Genomic DNA, 16407 nt, shown 5'->3' on the forward strand with positions numbered 1-16407 from the left:
GCGCCCCTCTCTCGCAAGAACAGACATGATAACCTGTTCAGTGGTTATTAACCACTTGAGAGTTCGCAGCCATTGCTTTTACTCACTGTGCCTTTCACAGATGGGAAATATCCATTTGCATATCAGTCTTTGTCCTGCCCAGGGGCAGTCCAGCACCGAAATACAATGGCAATTCCAATCTGAACGAGAGTACCACCAGCAACCCCATACACGTGTTTCACCCTTGTTGGGGATCATCAGTGAGGTGAAGCTGATGCCTCTCTAAGCACAGTGAGTATTATTTGTTAAGGAACCTGGGATTGGTAACCCTAGGTCTCCTGGGGGCAACCAGACATGGTCTCCCTCTCACTGTGCTTAGAGAGGCATCAGCTTCACCTCACTGATGATCCCCAACAAGGGTGAAACACGTGTATGGGGTTGCTGGTGGTACTCTCGTTCAGATTGGAATTGCCATTGTATTTCGGTGCTGGACTGCCCCTGGGCAGGACAAAGACTGATATGCAAATGGATATTTCCCATCTGTGAAAGGCACAGTGAGTAAAAGCAGTGGCTGCGAACTCTCAAGTGGTTAATAACCACTGAACAGGTTATCATGTCTGTTCTTGCGAGAGAGGGGCGCCCGCTACCTTTGTAAAATTATATTAAATAGTAACTTGCATTTGCAGTTAAATTATCCAATTCATAAGGGGCAAGGATATGCCTGCAAGTGATTCAACTAAAGTGAAAGATGAGCATATAATTGGTTAGACCAAAGTTAGAGACACCAATTTGGTGCGTTGTAGACAAAATAACATGACATACCTCTAATGCTTCGCAAATGCGGCAAGGTCTAAGGTAAAAAAGGAAAGCATATGAAGCATATTGTCAGTTAATTGAATGTACATCATATGCGGGCAAGTAGTTGTGAACTAAATAATTGGGCAATTATATAATTGAACTGCGAATAGTAGTAAATTAATCAAGAATTGCTATTCCGTATTAATGAGCTCAAGGAGATACTTGTATTAGGGCATGCGGAAAAAGAAAAAGTTGCACGTTGCAGCCGCAGCATGCCGATGCCATGTATCGCAGCTGCCAGCCCGATCGCAAGAGAAAGCCAAGGGGTCATGGACAAAGGGTCTTACCTGATAGGAAGAGGAGTAACAGCAACAATGAGCTCGAGCGCGGGGGGCGCGAGCTAGAAGAGACATTTAAAAACAGAGCCTCCGGGTGAGGTCACAGCTAGACAGAATAAGGTATTAGGTGAGTGGTGGCTCACAAAGGGCCACCATCTTAGGTGAGGTATGCTGACAATAGATGGATACACCGAGGCAAATTTTGCCTACCATGTCTAAAATTGAGGACCAGCCTCTTGCAAGAATTATTGCCATAATTGGAATGTAGATGAGAGCGGGTTGTATACACAATGGGCCTCATTACACGGATGGCGGTAAGGATTTACCGGTACCGGTAAAATACCGGTACCGGTAAATCCTTACCGCCTTACTAAGAGGTCCCTTTGCGGGTTGGGGGATTTAACGCCTGCTTTTTGCAGGCGTTAAAATCCAACCCGCAAAGGGACCTCGGAGCTAATTACGACACCGCAAAATTGCGGTGCCGTAATTAGCGCCTTCCCCATTCCCATAGAGCCCTATGGGGCAGAAATGGGAATGGGGAAGGGCAATGGTGGAAGGGGGATTTACCGCCCCTCCAACCTTGGAATGGGGCGGTAAATCCCCTTTCCACCAAGGCGGTGCCGGTATTTTACCGCCTACCGTGTAATGAGGCCCAATGATTGAATGAAAAAAGCAAGGAAATAATTGTCATGCTGGAATGGGGCATTAAAGGAAAGACTAAAGTCTGCTTAAATAAGCGTGGAGGAGTACCTCATGAAGCCAATAAATCATAGTCTGTAAAAGGGAATAATTAGTTGGAGGGCGGATGGTTAATCCACGTTAGAATGGACACAATTCAAATAAAGTAAGTCAAATAATAGCCATGAAAAACCAGAGATGTAATTTAAGTCACAAATGATTGTGGAAACAAATTAATTCAATAAGCATGTCCTTGGTAAAGAGGTGTACAAAGATTGCGCTGTCTAGTAACATATAAAATTGCATTTGCACATCAATAACGAAACATGGTACATTAATTATGAGTAAAGCAACACAATAGTGAGACATCATTGGCGACTGGTTTGCAATCGGACAGGAAGATATAATTATGTCATGGAGCGTATTTATAAAAATACTGCAAATTCATGGTCCCAATTAAGGCCATTGTACACTGTCCGATATTTGCAGATAAGTTGAGCCTCAAGTTGGCGGAGCTTCAATTGTAGGTTGCCTCCTCTTGGGGGCAATTAAACTTTGTCCAGACCCACAAAAAGGATACAATCCTTGCAATCAAGTTGGTGCTGAGCTTGCCAATGGACCGCCAGTGGCTATTTGGCTTCCTGGCTGCCAATGGTCGCCAAATGTCCTCTAATGCAAATTTTTAACCTTAGACATTGCCGCATTTGCGAAGCATTAGAGGTATGTCATGTTATTTTGTCTCTAACTTTGGTCTAACCAATTATATGCTCATCTTTGCCTCTACTTGAATCACTTGCAGGCATATCCTTGCCCCTAATGAATTGAATAATTTAACTGCAAATACAAGGTACTATTTAATATACATCACTTTTTGTATTACACTTTCTTGGCAAAGATGTCTTTGATCGCGCTGGTATATCATTATTTAAACTAATGCTTTGCTTTTATCATTTCGTTTTTTGTTTTGCTTTTTCTCTCTTTCCCCCACCATCCCCTTTTTCTCCTTGGATTTTCTAACTTTTAACAATTTGCATACGCATAAATATGATTTTTTCAATGACATGTGAAATATGACATTTACCATTGATTTTTGTAATTGCTCTATTTTGGCTCTCTGCCCCTTGTGTTACCTAAAATGGTGCCTTGGTTGTCACATATGTTACTTTATCTCATATTTCAATCCAATGTGTGGAAATATTGTATACATGATATATCAATGTGACATACCAGCCTCAGATGAAGTGCCAGTAAAGCTCGAAACACGTGTCAGGCTGTTTTACAATCCGAAATAAACACCGGACTGCATTTCAATTCTTGCACTTTTTGGCACAGTGTGACTGGGGACTTTCTGTTTATAGTTTCAAGACAGCTGCTGCTACATACAAAAAAGCATCATCAAAACCAAAAGCGACACATTCAACAGTTGAATGCCAAATGCCAATTCCAATGTAAAATAACTCTTCACCATCCTGAGGGATTTGGAGTCGCCCATACCACCCCAATCCACTTGCGACAAAGATTCTACCTGGTGTGCCAACATCCAGAAGGCACTACTGTACAAAATAGCTCTACTACAAACTAAAATAGAAACCAAAAGAATTCTCCTAGCCACGAAAGGCACAAACAATGCCAGCCAAACCCACAAACCAGGTCGTAACACAGATCTATTCAAATTCTCCCCTGTCACCACCTCTCAGGAATAGTCTTTAATTGCTGTCCTCAAACCATCCAAATTTCAAGGGGAGATATGTCCAGCATCCATCATAAAAGATGGAGCCAAAGACTTCTTCCCTTTCATCAGCACTCTCATCAACGCCTCCTTCACCTCCTGATCGGTACATAAGAATCTCAAAGACACCTGGGTCAAACCTCCCATCAAGAAACCCACGCTAGAACTAAGCATTCCCACTAACTATCGCCCCATCACCACCATCCCATTCCTGCTAAAAATCCTCGATAAGGCAGCATACATCCAAATTCAGAACCACCTTGAAACCCAAAACCTCCTAGGCCTCCGCCAATCGGGCTTCTGACCTAGACATGGCACCAAGACCTCCCTTCTAGACCTGAAGATCCAAATAGATGAAGCCAAAGACAAAGGCCACCCATCCCTCCTTCTACTCCTTGATCTCTCTGCGGCCTTTGATCTGGTTGACCACAGCATCCTAACATCACACCTGACTACATCAGCATCCTTCTCGCCCAACGCAGCTAAAGGGGTCCAATCCTTTCTAGCCGAAAGATCCATGAGAGTCTTCTCAGACAATGCATCAGCAGACCCCTTACCCTTCTCCTGTGGAGTTCCACAAGGCTCATGCATCTCCCCCACTCTATATAACATCTTCACCAAGATGTTATCCGACCTCCTAGATGAAATGAAAGTCCCATACACCAACTAAGCTGATGATACTCAGATACTGATCACACTCTCAGGCTCCTATGACAATGACTCCTCCCGCCTTAATGAAATCTACAGCAAAATTCAAGACTGGATGGCCAAGCACAGGCTTTGCCTAAACGATGACAAAACTGAGCTCCTACTTATTGGCACCAAACAATGCCTCAACAAATTCAACCCACAATACACATCATTTAATATAGATGGAAACATCATCAAGGTCTCAAAAAATGCCAAAACACTAGGGGTATACCTCTACTCCACACTATCACTCTCAAGACAGGTTAATGTCACAGCCTCCTTCTCAGCCTACACCACTAAACTAATAATGGCCTGTAGACCATTCATATCTTCAGAAAGCTGTATCACTCTAGCGAGAGCTCTGATACTCTCAAAACTCGACTACTGCAACTCTGCACCAGTAAGCAAAACATTAAAAAACTCACAATCTTGCCAAATAACGCCCTCCGAGCAGCCCTCGACATCTCACGAACAGACCACATATCCCAAGTCAGACAGACGGCCAATTGGCTCCCCGTAAAAGACAGAATCACCTTCAGAACTCTCATAATCACCCACAAATGCCTCAATAACACGGCCCCCAAATGCCTGGTGGACAAATTCTGTGCCAAAATCACTTCTAGACCTACCACAGCCAACTATTCACACTGTCCTAGCATTCCAAAATACAGACTCCAAAAATCAGGCAGAACCAGCTTTCCAGTTCTAGCTGCCAAACCTTGGAACGCTTTGCCTCCAGAGTTGAGAATCGAACACTCTTTTCTAGCCTTTCGCTTCATAGACAAAACCTGGCTGTCTTCTTTGATCGCGCTGTAGTGATACACGAAATTGCAGCCTTGCCAATCAGGGCTTTAGATGACAGCATTAGCCGCTGAAAGCCAATAGTGTATTCAAAGTATGTGCTAAAAATGCTGACAGTAGTCTGTTGTAGCACTTCCATTATGCAGTAGTGAGCTACAAGGAATATGCAGGCCTAGTATGAAATAGGTCACATTATGCATTGTTGATAGACAGGCAGGGAGAGGGCCCCTAGCTCTGTAGCTAATAGGTATTTTTGGAGTGTTTGGAACATCATGGCACCTATATAGCGCTTAGATAGCCAGTCTTAAGCGCTATAAACACTAAGCTATGAGTGCATGCCTTTTAGAGCTTGCAGATGGGGTTAATACATCCCTGCTTCCCTTAGAATATTCAGCCTCACTAACGGTAGCCCTGGCTCCAAGCTAATCTTCCTTTTCTCTGGGAAGGTACTGATAAGACATTCCTCAGCCAGCGCAGATGGGAACCAGGGAGGGGTAGGAGCGAGCAGGGTGCCTCTCAGAGAGAAATGGGTTTTTTCCATGAGCCAGTTGCACAGGGAAAGTTCTGGAACTGTGCGTCATGGTGACTGACAGCACGAGATTATAAAATATCCATGCACACATGACTCGGTGGGAGATCGTCCTGTGGACTTGATTCATGCACGGTCAAGTGCCCGGAATTGGCTCTCACGGTGTCCTCCAGCATTGTTTTTCTGAGCGGGGCTTGTTTTTACAGCTAGCTTATGAAAAGCCAAGGTCTCCCAGTGCTGATTAAAGGGACGTAAGACTGTGTTTCTCTATGTTTCTCTATATTTCTCTATGTTTCTCTATGTTTATCTAAGTTCCATGTTTCACTATATTTTGCATTGTTCTAAGTTTATGCTTTGTAATATTCTTTAACTTGAATCCCAAATGTATATGAAATTCACTGCTTAGAATAAATATGCTAAAACTTTGAGGGTGTCATTTGTCACTAGCATGAGATCACTGCTCAGCACAATAGAACCTGTATTTTGGGCTGAATTGGGTATTTTTGCTCTCAAAGGGCTGGCCCCGAGGAAGATTTTGCCCATATCAAGACATTTGGTGGCAGCTTTGTGGGATTTGTGAAGAGCAGTGCCGTGCTGTGACATGACAAATTGTGTGAGAGAACACAGTGTAGAGTGGGGAGCAGGCTGTCGCATTTCCTTGGTGGTCTCACTGCAGCTCTGAGACTTCAAAAGGCAGCAATGTTGTGTCGGCTTGCCGTGGCCGATAGCTTGTGTGGTTAAGACTCCCTTCAGTAAATCAGTCGTGACTGACTTATTGCTTGGGATGGTGCCAGGGAGTACAAGGCGATGAACAAGCGGGAAATGGCTTTGTTTAAAGCACTCCGATGAATGGTCAAGAAAGATGTATGCTCAATTAGAAAAGAATTTTATCATGCGGTTTCCCCAGTTTAAAGTTGTAATTTGGAATGCATAGTGAGACGGAGTTCTCATCTCTATTCTGTCATGAGGGCAGGGAAAAATAATTGCAAGGATTTGACATGCAAATTGTGAATAGTGATTTTACCGTTGACTCAGCCCCAGTGTGCTAGCGAGTGGGGGCTGTAATGTTCGGAGGCGAAGGTTCGCTTTTTTGATGTATGCTTTTGAATGTTGGCATTCCTGAATAATGAGGAGCCGTGCTTAGGAGAATGAGTAACATCTGTGCTGAGAGCCTAAAGGGTTTGTTTTTCTTTTGGCAACTGTAAAATTCCATGTGCTGGTGGTGGCGAATTCTGTTTTAAAGGAAACACACTAAAATGGTTATATTGCATTTTAAGCTGTGCCATGCTTTTAATGGGTGAGAGACTCACTTAAAAAGAAAGTGAGTGAATGTTATTTGGATTTTCGATTTTTGTTTATTGATTTGAATTTGCAGAATCAGTTTGCAATGGTTTGGGGGAAAAAACAATTTATATTTTTCTAAATTGCCCCTGGAGTATTTTTGTTCCCATGCTATGCCATGGATTTGTGCTGTTGCCTTATAAGTGATGCATGATTTGGAAATAGTGTCCTGTTGACTGTGATACATGATGAAAAAATGTTGTTGACACATTAAACAGCCCACAAGCAATATAGAGTGTGGGTTGCTCTTGCAGGAAAACGTGCAGGGAGCTGCACTAAACATTGGCATTTTTATTTTTTAAATGCACTGAAATGAGTGGTTATAGTTTGGCAATGGTACAACAGAATGAAACATCTGTGTGTGATAAGATAGCACAAAGATTTAGTGGGTTGTGAGTTCTCTTGAAAGATCGCACATTACAAGAAAAGAAAACGTATGCTTTTAAATGGGACATTAATCAGGTTAAAACAGGCAAAAAGACGCTTTGACATTTTGCAAAATTACATGGAGTAGAATCTGATGACAAGAAAAGTGCCTCTTTTGAAAATAAGAGTCTTGCTGTGTGTGCAGAGCTTGTGCCTTGAAGCTGTTTTGGGCGAGGTGCGCAAAAGGAAGGCAAACAAAAGCAGAATACTGCACTTCTGTTTAGTGAAATGATGCTTTTCTGAGTTGCTGGACAGAATACTGCACTTCAAGAAAGAGTTAATCTGGATGAACTGTCTGAAACGAGTGCCTTTCCATTGAAGCCGCCACAGTGTAAGAGTTATAGAGCAAAAAGAGATAAGCTGCGTGCTCATGGCGCTGCCAGGTGCACACGAAAGATAAACAATGCCTGCATTCCTGAGGAAGGAGGTGCAAAGACAGAGAGCTGTTCAGAAGTAAAGAATTTGCCCAGTGACACTGTGGTGGGAAACAAAGGCATGCAGGATGGCAGACGGGCACATCACATCTGAACATTAACCTATGCATCTGTGAATGGGCCAAGAAAAGACAGCTGCCCATTCCAACAGACATTACTGTGCAAACCGCATTCCCATGTGATGTGATGTGAAGTGAAACGCTATTGCTGTGCAAGCTGCATTCCAATGCTCCATGTGATGTGAATTGAAGTAAAGCGCTGTGCACTGGAGAAGAAACCTCTAGGCGCTTTGAGAAGAGAAAATACACATCTGGCAAACTGCAAGCTACATTGCCAGGGATGGAGTAACTGACAAAGACATTATGGCATTCCAGATGGAAGCAGAACTGACAAAAGTGCTTAGCCGTTTTGCAAAAGACAACACGCAGAGCGGGGCTTTGAAGTACAACATGAACACTGCACATTAGCCATGATCCAGAAGCCTCATGGCTTAGTGCAAGAATGAATAATTTGTTGAAGCAACAAAAGAAACTGACTTAGACTGTTGCACTCAAAGGGGTAGTCCAAGAAACAGCAAACCCCCTTTGAAAAAAAAAAATGACAAGTGAAAAAACCAGAGGCTTGAAAGACACTGCCTGTATGGAGAAGAATAAACAAAGCTGCTGCTTGTACAACTGTAGGCGGTATTGGACTGAAAGACTTTACCTTTGAAAAATGGAGTGATGCCAGCAGGGCAAACTAAATCAAGATCATGAGACACTGGAAGCAAGTTGGCGCCTGGCATTGGTGGTCGCTTTGGTGAAAAAAGAAAAGCATTGTGCGACCTGGGTACTTATTATATGGCTTTGTAAAAGCACAGATCAGTCTGAGGTACCATTGACCAACTATGATCGCATTGCACAAATGAGTTTGTGATTAGGCAGTTACACCCCGTATTGTTGAGTGTAAATAAGCCCCCAGAAACATGCAGAAGGGTGATAAATAATTGCAGTAGCAATGACAAAGTGTGTAGTTACCTGATGAGACTTTTTTGAAGATGGGGGTGGTATTATGGGAAGGGGTGGATAACGCTGATATTGAAGTTTTGATGACATCCTAACATGAAGAATAATGATATTGAACTTTTGATGAAATCCTAACATTTCTGTTTGTATTTTGCCTAGGCAAATAACCAAGAAATAGATTGGGGGGTAGACGTGTGCAAATGCCGGGTGACACTGATCAAGGAAACAGACGCATTCTCAGAGAAAGCGAGCCACTGCGACATGCTATTTCAACTTTAAACGTGCTCTGCACCGCACTCAATGCTGCAACCTGCGAAAAGTGTCCAACAGAGTAATAACTTTTGATGAACTGGCACGGTGCAGACTTGGCTAATTATCAAATATTTGATGCTACACATTCAAATGATTCAGTTGCTGGAAATAACTTAATTGACATGACTTGCCCTTTCTTGTTTAAAGGACTATGGACAATGAATTGTGGACTGTAACATCAGGCACCACAAACAGCTGTGTGACACAGCAATTGAATGCTAACACATTGAAAAATGGTTTTTAAATGCACTGTTGAGATGAATCTGAAAAAAACGAAATGGTTTTACTCTTCCAACTGAATTGCTTTAACCAGAGATGTTTTGCTTTTTGGCTTTGAAAAAAAAAAAACTTCTACGTTACACGTAGGCAGGAGAATGATTTATGAATTGTTGGGGCAGCAGAATTATGCAAGCAGGAGCGTAATTTATTTTGAGATAAGATGAGTGCGCACATCAAAGTCACCTGTGCGTAGGTTAAGATTCTTAATTGAAGTAATGCTGCCAAGTGTGTGAGCTATAATTTGAAATGGTAATCTTTGAAACACTGGATACTTTTACAGCCAGCTTAAGGCAGGTAAATGAAACCATGACTGACTTGATGTTTGATTTTATGACACAGAGTGTGACACGGTTTTTGTTAAACCAACCAGTTTCATGTTTTTGTGGGGACAGCTGTCTCCAGCACACTAATGCAAAGAGTCACCTTTTGATTGTAGACATTTGGAATAATTCTTTGGAAAAGCGCTACAAATGAGTATCCACATGGAATCGCTAGTGTACTGGCCTGGCACATTGTCGGGCATCTTTTGTCACTGAATGGATACGATTTGTTTAATTTGTCTAATGTGATGTTTTTCTGACCAAGAACTGCAGCGAGTGTTCTCGCCAAGATTTTATGGACTATAACTTGACTAATGCATTTTACCATGATGTGATGAAACAGCCACTGCCGGATAGTAGTATGGTGTTTGTGGCTAAAACTAATATTGTATATGGTAGATATCCCACTTGAAGAAGGGTATTCTCCAAGTCACAGAAGGTAGACACTGTGAACCTGTTAGATTTTCCAGTAGTAAGACAACATGTAAATTGTAGGCTGGTAATGCACACCTTCATTATTACAGTGATACACTTAGACATAGATTTACCATGAGGCAATGTTTCCTTAGTACTACCAAGCTGCTACAAATGGAGTCCATTTCTATGGCCCATCACTAGAGTGCGCGTAGCTAGGGAGCTAGATTCATTAATTGCAGGTGCTTTATATGCTTGTGACATAGAAACTGTGCACAATAAGCTAGCCACTATGGGTTCTGATGCCAGCTCTGCTATAGAACTTCTGGCCTAGTGGGGCCCATTGATACGCCCAACACTGCTACAAGTATTGACAGCCAACTGAAGATGGCAGAATTTTAGGTATGAAGACATTTTTGTCTGCCATAGGGCAGGTCAACAAGACTGCTAAATACACACGATGCATTGTATGGCAAACATTGTTTGATCAGCAGGTGTTGGCTTTTTACTGGGTGGGGACGACCATCCTCCACACACTGGCACGCAGAGCTACAGTTACCAGCATACATATGGATTGAATTGCTTGCTTTTAATTGCATGAATAACACATGCCATGCTTGATGTAAATTAGTAGAATTGTTTTTATTTAGATAACCTGGTGCCCATGGGTTCACCTTGTTCACGAAATTAGATGGTTTCTGGGTGGGTTCCACATACATGGGGGAAGTGTCTAGTCACACAGCCCACAGTTACGCTTGAATGCCCTGGGATCAGGGGGAGGTAGGCCCTTAGAGTGAAAGGCTGCCAGGTTTTAGAATTGGTAACCATACATAAATGCAATAGTGCATTGTAGATTAGACTACACTGGATTGCCTTGAAATTTTAACTGCATGCTGCTTTTTAACTGACAATCAGTTATACAAAATTGATTTAGGTATTTTTGTGTAGGCCAGGTTTTGGCTAGAGTAAATGTCCATGTTCACTTGGTGTAGGTATTTTTGTGTAGGCCAGGTTTTGGCAAGGGTATATGTCACTGTTCACTTTGTGTACATTTTTGTTTAGGTAGTGTTTTACCTTGCATGCCACGCTAACTAACCGCTAGAAGATAGTTTGCTTAAACCTCTTGCAAAGCCCCTAGGTCTTTATCACTGCACTAAATACTATATTGATAGGTATTAGTCAGCATTTGTCGCACAAACGTTGAATAGGGGTGGAATGTAGTGATACACGAAATTGCAGCCTTGCCAATCAGGGCTTTAGATGACAGCATTAGCCGCTGAAAGCCAATAGTGTATTCAAAGTATGTGCTAAAAATGCTGACAGTAGTCTGTTGTAGCACTTCCATTATGCAGTAGTGAGCTACAAGGAATATGCAGGCCTAGTATGAAATAGGTCACATTATGCATTGTTGATAGACAGGCAGGGAGAGGGCCCCTAGCTCTGTAGCTAATAGGTATTTTTGGAGTGTTTGGAACATCATGGCACCTATATAGCGCTTAGATAGCCAGTCTTAAGCGCTATAAACACTAAGCTATGAGTGCATGCCTTTTAGAGCTTGCAGATGGGGTTAATACATCCCTGCTTCCCTTAGAATATTCAGCCTCACTAACGGTAGCCCTGGCTCCAAGCTAATCTTCCTTTTCTCTGGGAAGGTACTGATAAGACATTCCTCAGCCAGCGCAGATGGGAACCAGGGAGGGGTAGGAGCGAGCAGGGTGCCTCTCAGAGAGAGTTGGGTTTTTTCCATGAGCCAGTTGCACAGGGAAAGTTCTGGAACTGTGCGTCATGGTGACTGACAGCACGAGATTATAAAATATCCATGCACACATGACTCGGTGGGAGATCGTCCTGTGGACTTGATTCATGCACGGTCAAGTGCCCGGAATTGGCTCTCACGGTGTCCTCCAGCATTGTTTTTCTGAGCGGGGCTTGTTTTTACAGCTAGCTTATGAAAAGCCAAGGTCTCCCAGTGCTGATTAAAGGGACGTAAGACTGTGTTTCTCTATGTTTCTCTATATTTCTCTATGTTTCTCTATGTTTATCTAAGTTCCATGTTTCACTATATTTTGCATTGTTCTAAGTTTATGCTTTGTAATATTCTTTAACTTGAATCCCAAATGTATATGAAATTCACTGCTTAGAATAAATATGCTAAAACTTTGAGGGTGTCATTTGTCACTAGCATGAGATCACTGCTCAGCACAATAGAACCTGTATTTTGGGCTGAATTGGGTATTTTTGCTCTCAAAGGGCTGGCCCCGAGGAAGATTTTGCCCATATCAAGACACTCGCCCACCCAGAGAATAGTTTAAACATCTACCACAGACTCTGACTGCCTTTTATATGTATATTTCTGTATATTACTGTAAATTGTGATTTATTTCATCTATTTTGTATATGTACATCTCTGTATATTACTGCAAACTTTGATTTATTTTTTATATCCCTATTCATTTTACTTTTGTAACCTCCCCGATATCCACACCCCAATCTCCCTAGATGCTTGTATATTACATTGTTTTCTCGCCTGTAACCTGTATTTATACTATGTATTTAACTAACTCCACAAGTTAAGTGCCTAGCTACCTCACAGTTCAGAGCGCTATACAAGAAATAAATAAACAAACAAACAAACAAACAAACAATCTTTGTTTCTCCTGTAGGTTGCCTCCTCTGGAAGTCCTGTGGGATCTTCTCTGTTGATTTTTCCCCTTCTTCAGTCTGGGGGCTTTGTTCCCGGTAACTCCCGTTCATCCAGTGGCCTCTGATCCGGAATTTACCTGAAATAACAATTTTGGATTAAGCAACATAATATATACAATATATAAAACAATAGCATTTGTGTTGTTCATAATGAGTTTAGAACAATCTGTAAATAAACCTGTGGATTAAGCATCAAAATACACAATAAAAGAACTTCCTCTTATAATTGGCTGAAATAAACATGTGGGTTAAACATAACAAAATACTGCATGGCACTTCTTTTTATAACATTCCCTTAGTGTGACTATAGTATCAATTTGAAACATCTTTTAGACTAATCAAACACCAATACGGAACACCTACAAGTCTAAACCTACTTCTACTTTTTGTTTTGTCTTTTATTTACATTTATCCATACTCACCTTGCAGCCTTATCTTCATATGCCTATGCTCACCTGTTTTATTCACCTTTTTTCCCATTCTCTTATCTTGATATTTACAATCACACCATCTCACCTGTTACAGTTCACCTCCTGAGCAAATGCCATCTGTTTTCCTGCTTTGACTTCAGCGTAACAAATTATTGGTTTCTTCAGCTTCTTCCCACCTTTTCACCTCATGTTTTGGGTGAAATGGCTTGATTTGGTTAATGTGGACAAATTGTTTCACAGCCAAATCTCATTCTTTTATTATGATTCTGAATACCACAGGTGAGAATTTGTCCACAGTCTTATATGGGCCGCTCCAGGATGTGAGAAATTTAAAATTTGAATGTTTTCCTTTCCCAAAATCGGTTTTAAACACCTGATCCCCTACTTCATACTCCCTCAAAGATGTCTTCTTATCATAGTATGATTTGTACTGTCAGAGGCTTTTTCCAGATTCCGTTGTGCAAATGCATATGCATGATGCAAGTGCTTTCTCAGCTCTTCTGCATATTTGCAAATTGTGGCTGCATTTACCAGAACCTGTTCATTAGTCCGGTATAGCAAATGTTGTGGCAAAACCATCTTCCTGTCTGTTACAATCTCATGTGCACTTAGGTTTGTGGATCTGGACGATGTGGGCCTAATAGCCATCAGCACCAGAGGGAGTAACAAATCATAGCTGGGTTCTGCCTCAGCTACAAACCTTTTCAAAATATCAATGATTGATCTGTTGCAACGTCCTACAACTCCAGAAGAAGAAGGCCGATATGAAATGTGCCTTTTATTTTCCTTTTCACACCTAAGATTTGCCACATCCATGTCATCACTGCACTGGTGAAATTCAGCGCTTTGGTGTAAAGTGCTTTATAAATCAATATATACAAATACAAATACAAATTACTCCCACGGTCTAATTCTATCCTTTGGGGCAAATCAAACATAGAGAAAATATGATTGACTAACAAGGTAGCTGCTGTTTGCGCACTGCCATCAGGTGGCAGAATGCATAAATATTCCACAACACTATTTCAGCATAATCAGAATCAGTGACTAAAACTATTTCTTTGAATTTATTTTTCTACCGCTTTGATATTGCTTTATAAATGGCAGCCAGCTCTGCAACTTGACTGCTTTTGGGGCCTAACCTCATGCCATACATTTTATCCACACATTTCCTATTCCTTCCACTAATTATTTTTCAGAATCACCTCCCACATGGTATGCACATCCATCCACGTACACAGCTGGGATATCCCTGCATGTTTCTTCACTGAATGCCTTGTGTGGAGATTGTTCAAATTCGGTTAAATTTGTTTCGAGTCCTGTATCATCAGAGGCACAGACAGCTGCACAATCATGTAAGTCTTCCAGCTCCTGGGCAACTTGGCTCTTTTTATTCTGTCCATGTCTCACTTCCACCGGGAATCCCTGCAATGCCAATGTCCATAATGTGATTCTTGACTGGGCCAAATTCCGTGATCTGATCCTTTTACTCTGTAAAAATTGTAGAGGCTGATGACTTGTTTCAACAATAATCAGCTCCCCTTGAATAATTGGGCCGATATTTTGTAATGCCCAGACAGTGGTCAAAAGTGCTTTTCACATTCTCTAAATTTTGGATAAGCTAAACATGGGTCTCTCATCAAACAGTCATTTAATTGCAAAGGTTGTTTGATTTTTGAATAATCTTCAAAGAATTTTCTGTTGTAACTTGTCATTCCTAACAAACTCTTCAGGACTTTTAGGTTGGTGGGATCTCTTAGTTTTTGAATAGCTTCCACCTTTTTCTTTTGTGGATTTAACCCATGCTCTGTTACTTTATGCACTAGAAAATGTACCCTTTTTCTATACCACTGCACTTTTAAAGATACATTTGCTCCAGCCTTTTGCAACTGACCAAGCAACATGTTTAATTTCATTGAAGTGTTTTTTTAGGTGTTCATTCTTTATTAGAACATCATCCATATAAATCACAGTTCCTCTCTAAGCTGCATCTGGGAGCGTTTTACACTGATTTAGTTAATCCTGAATGGAATGACATGCTAGTAATCGCGGACTATGATAATATTTCGGCCTCCTGCCTGCTTGCCCTCTATGTGGCTTTTGATTTAGTAGTCCATGAAATTCTGGAGTCCCATCTACTGGATCTAGGCATAAAAGATCTGGCATTGGAACAGATTACTTCCTTTATAACACATCAATCATGTGATTCGCTTAGGCCTGTAACTATGCGCCCCAGCACATTACCTGAAGTGGTAATGCCCCCCCGCTCAGGGCTTATTGCTTAAGTAAAGCACTGGAGAATAGTGATAGACTTAGAATTGACGCTAGGCCCACAGGTTACAGCAGTTGTCAGACAAACTTTTAGATTTTATTTTGCATTTGTAGTCTTCTGGCAACAATACACAGCAATCAAGTCATTATTTTGTCGAGATTAAACTATGTGAATGGACTGTCTTTGTGATCTAGCTTACATACTTGTAAGAATGAAAAGATTCCAAAATGCAGTGACCCAGTTGTTCTTATGAAAGGGAAGCAGGGAATGTATTTCCCTAACTCCCCACTATTTTAGCTTCCATTAGGACAAAGAATTGCCTTTAATGTTCTATACATTATATTCAAACTGATTCTAGGGATAGGGCAGGCTTTCGATCAGTTGAAAATAACATGACACTCTACTAACTGAATCATCTTCACATGTAGCCCTTATAGTTTTGTTTATTTACCTTTTCTGAAACTATTCCTGGAGGCTCCTTCTTTTCTATCCCCTCAAAAGTGAACTCCGTAAAACTGTGGCTGTTCCTATGCTGATACCACTAGGCAGTGTTACTTACTCATACCCACAAAAGCCTTGATACTCTTAATTTCACTTTTTCTTTGTACTTGCTAACTGCAGTTTCGATTTACACAATACTATGTTTTAAGACACACATAATTGTTTACACTTGTTGTGCTTTAATATAATTGGTACTGCTTCAAATGGTTCCTTATTTAACAATATAATGATTTGATATGCTTTACAATTTACCTAGGTCTACAGGATCAGTAGAAGTGGCATATGGTGAAATCGATCGAAATACACATAATCTATACATTTGTCTCAGCTTGTTCAGATGTTGGCAATACCTAATTCAGTTTAGATTGTATGCTTAACAGACATGCATTCTAAAATTCTGTGTCCTTAATGTTGTGGTTTCACACGCA

The sequence above is a fragment of the Ambystoma mexicanum genome, chromosome 6p, assembly GCF_040938575.1.
Source record: "Ambystoma mexicanum isolate Mex_15411 chromosome 6p, UKY_AmexF1_1, whole genome shotgun sequence".
Lineage (NCBI taxonomy): Eukaryota > Metazoa > Chordata > Amphibia > Caudata > Ambystomatidae > Ambystoma > Ambystoma mexicanum.